The sequence below is a fragment of the Octopus bimaculoides genome, chromosome 21, assembly GCF_001194135.2.
Source record: "Octopus bimaculoides isolate UCB-OBI-ISO-001 chromosome 21, ASM119413v2, whole genome shotgun sequence".
Classification (NCBI taxonomy): Eukaryota; Metazoa; Mollusca; class Cephalopoda; order Octopoda; family Octopodidae; genus Octopus; species Octopus bimaculoides.
In genome coordinates, this window is record NC_069001.1 from 3,825,734 (window position 1) to 3,830,226 (window position 4,493).

At 34.2% G+C, this 4,493-nt stretch overlaps 1 protein-coding gene across 9 annotated transcripts in view; it reads right to left on the reverse strand.

Annotated features, from left to right (window-relative positions):
• Positions 1 to 15: 15 nt before the first annotated feature.
• Positions 16 to 4,493, reverse strand: part of LOC106882890 (G protein-activated inward rectifier potassium channel 3) — a 218,464-nt gene continuing 213,986 nt past the window's right edge. For all 9 annotated transcript variants that reach the window (XM_052975321.1, XM_052975319.1, XM_014933705.2 and 6 more), the window contains one exon: positions 16 to 293. The gene's annotated coding sequence lies outside the window, so the exon portion shown is untranslated. The remainder of the gene's footprint in view (positions 294 to 4,493) is intronic.

Here is a 4,493-nt window from a genome sequence, read left to right on the forward strand (position 1 = left end):
ATATATATATATATATATATATATATATATATATATATACACACACACACACACACACTTACATATACACGCACCCACTCACACACAGACATATATACATACACACACACACACATATATATATGTATGTACTTGTCTTTTTGTTTATTTGTTGAAATGGCAATATTGGACAGTCCCCAGTTGCTTTCATGAGTGGATTCCATGGAGGAGAGAATAATTAAAGAAATGCCATGTTTTCCATGAAATGAACCTGCCATTTACCATCAGCATCAAAACAAAATGGTATGGAGCACCTGTAGCAAGAAGAAAGAGAGAGAGAGAAAGAAGAAGAATTAATAATAATAATAATAATATTGTAATTGAAACAAAACAAAATGCTAACATTTCACCAAATTCTGGTGATTTTCTTCTGTCATCACATTTATATATCAATTGTTAGCAAAGATACAGTATTTTGGTTTGCAACCACAGTATACTACCAAGTATATTAAAGGTTTACAAGTCAATATTATGCTTTACAGTTGAGGAGTTGGATGTGGTACTGATGAAAGAGCAATAAATCTTGAAATATGCATATACACCCACTGTCGAATTTTTCTATCTTTAATTGCATTGTTTACACAAATGTATACATATACAAAATGTTGTAACTTTCTATGCTGGCTCTGTATTCTATAGAAAATCAGTAGAGATAAACACATTTTTATAATGAGAGGACAACATATGGCCATTTTAAGGTCTCAAAATACTTACTTCTTAAGATTAAGTGCAGGCACTCCCTTCACCTATATATATATATACATACAAAGGAAAGTTAAAAATTATCCGCCCTTTAGCCATAACATTTTTATTATTGTCACACTGCCTTCTGTGCATGCTTGCTCATAGTTGGTATTATTGTGGTCACATGATTGAAGTTTGAGCCTGATTATGCCAGTTTTCTTTCTGGCTTTACAGTGTAAGCATGGCCGCTCCACTAGCAATGTGCGCCAAAGAAGAACGAAGAGCAGTGATCTGATTTCTCTGGGAAAATGGGTGTATGATCAACAGTGCGAGATACAGTGCTTTGCTGACCAAACGCCAAAGCCTATTGTCGAAGAAAGTTTTGTTGTTGCATGACAATGCACGTCCACACACGGATGCCCAGACCATTGAAACCATTAACCAAGTGGGTTTTGAGGTGCTGGAACACCCTGCCCTACAGCCCAGATCTTGCCCCTGCTGACTGTCATATCTTTGGACTGCTCAAAGATGGTTTATGAGGTCATTGCTTTCCTACAGATGAAGATGTGAAGAAAGTGGTGCATAAATGGTTGCATGACCAACCAAAAGCCTTCATCTTGGAGGGAATACACAAACCGGTGGACCACTGAACCAAGTGCATCAAAGAGGAAGGAAACTATATAGAAAAATGATGTACTTGTTTATCCCCTGCTTTTGTGTAAATACATTGAAAAAACAAGAGTGTGTATAATTTTTGACTCACCCTTGTATATGTGTGTGAGAGCTAGAGAAATAGGGATGTACTGATGCAAGTGATATTCACCAGAAAATTAATATATGTATTTAAGGTTAAATGGTTTAGTGTAAGAGTGCCCTATTATAGATCTCGTTACCAACTCACCTGTGACTGTCCCAAATCTAACCTACTCAACTCACCTGAGACTACCCCATAACTGGGCTCATTATCAACTCACTTGAGACTGGCCTAATCTCATATTACCAATCGACCTGACACTTCACTCCCAGTCTCAATACCAACTCACCTGGAACTATCCCATAACTAATCTCACATTACCAACTCACCTGAGATTGCACCATTCTGGTCTCATATAACCAACTCATCCCAAGTTTTATATTACCACCTCATTATTTATTGTTTCACACCTGGTCTCAAATCAGCAACTCACCTGTGATTGCCAAACCCTTGGTCTTATGTTACCAACCTACCATCCATCCCATCTCCCCAAAAGTTACCTTAATTAATGTGTACATATTTAAATGAAAATCCAATTAAAAATTCTGTAATTACATTAATGATGACGAGAGATTTCAGCAGGTAAAACATTTTGCTTTGTTAAAAACAGCAGATTAATTAACAGATTAATGAATGAAGAAAAATTTATGTGGTCACATGACATCTTCAAGAAATCATTAACCAAACCTTCCTGGAATCCTACCCTAATGTCTTAGGTCCTCCTATTCAAAGGATATGGGGGCTTGATTTACATAAAGCTATAAATAACATATACATACTGGATTGAAAAAACCTTTCGGATAGAAAAGGTCAAAGGCTGCCCTTTGACTTTTTCTACCTATAAGGGGTTTTCAACCCAATATTTCCATGTTATTATTTATAGACTTATGTGGATTGAAACCCACTGTTTTTTTTTTGTTTAACCCTTTTGATACCATCCTGGCTGAAACCACCACTGGCTCTGTAGTACAAATGTCTTGCTTTCATAAGTTTTGAATTAAAATCTTCCACGAAGCCTAAGTTACAATCTAAGTTCCTAACAGAAGCTTAATGATTACTAAGTTATTTTAGTAAGTTCTTTGTTATAATTAAAATTAATTGAAAGAAACACAGAGCATCTCAAAATAAATATGGTAACGAAAGGGATAAATTCATTCTTTAATATTATACTTTTAACTTTTTGATACAAACCTACTTGAAGTTTTCCTTGGTTCTGTGATAGAAATTTCTTGTCTTAAAATTATCTAAATTAATACCTTCCATGAAAATTTCATGTTAATTTATGTTTCAAATACCAGCTTAAAAACGACAGATTTATTTTACTAAAATTCTTCATAATTTATAAAATTAACTGAAACAAAGCATATTTCAACAGAAATATGGTAAGAAACAGCTTAAAGTGATCTAAATTATAACCTTCCCTTAAAATTTCAAGTCAACCTATGCTCCAAACATCAGCTTTAATAATTATAAAGTTATTTGACTAAATTCTTTATTATTTTCTGAATTAATTGAAATGTAAATGTATGAACAAAAGGGTTAAAGTGATCTAAATTAAGACCTGTCATCAAAATTCCATGATAATTTATGTTCCAAATACTAGATTAATAATGATAATTAGTTTAGTAAATTCTTCATAATTTACAAAATTAACTGAAACAAAGGCAGTGTATTTCAATAGAAATATAATAACAAAAAAGGTTAATGATTCATTTACAAGTCAATTATCAAAATATGTTAATTGCAAATCTCACTTGTTGAACCCTTTATTGATGAAATGGAAAAACCAGTGAGCTATTATCATCATGCGTTAACGCAGCACAACTATAATAAGGTGGTGAATTGGTAAAATCATTATTGCACCAGACAAAATGGTTAGTCCACATTACTCTGCAAGGTGCATAGAACCGGTTTCCTGGTTTCTCTGGTGAATATATTCCTTCTTGGATGGGACGCTGGTCTGTCACACGATTACTCCCTTTCGCCAGCTGAGTGGACTTGAGCCACGTGAAATGAAGTGTTTTTTTCAAGAACACAACATGTTGCCTAGTCCAGGAATTGAAACTACAATCTTACGATCATGAGTCCAGCACAATAACCACTAAGCCATGTGCCTCTACACTGGAAAAAACGCTTAATGGCATTTCATCTGGCTCTTTGTGTTCCAAGTTCAAATTCCACTGAAGTTGAATTTGGATCTCATCCTTTCAAGGTCAATAAAATAAGTACCAGTTAACCAACAGGGTCAATGTAATCTCCTTTCATTCTCCTCAAAATTGCTGGCATTGTGTAAAAACTAGAAAGATTAATATTGCACCATATTACAGTGGTCAAGACTGAGAAATTTGTTAATTAAAATATGGAAGATATGATGTGTGCATGCTGGAGTGAGTGTTAATTATTTCACTTTTGCATGTGATAAATTTTAATAAAATGTATTGTTACTTGTAGTGGTTAAATAAATGATATAGAATTATTAGATATAAGAGAATTAGGAGTTTATTAATTTGGATTTAATTAAGAGCTGCTAAAGATATATTTACACATAGTTTATTAGAAATAGAGTTTGGTACAGTCTTCTGACTTGCCAACTCCCATCAAGCTTTCCAATCCATGCCAGCATGGAAAGTGGATGTTAAATGATTATGATGATGATGACAATGTGTATGATATGTTTCTACTGAAACAATAAGACAAACAACCCACATTATTGGCATGTTAGAAAACATTCGAGCCATTTTTTTTTTTTTTATGTAGAGTCCTGAAAAGATCCAGGTATTGGATCTGACCCAGGTAACTGAACACTTCAAGGTGTATTACCCTTCCTTCTCTGTTCTAAGACATGACCAGTACTTTATTTTATCGACCCCAGAATGATGAAAAAATGAAAAATATTGACCACAGTGAGTTTTGAACTTCAGATTGCAAAAGAGACTTGGTTAAACATCACAAGGTATCTCAATCCTTGCCTCTGACTAATCTACACACCACCACCACCACCACCACCACCTTACGG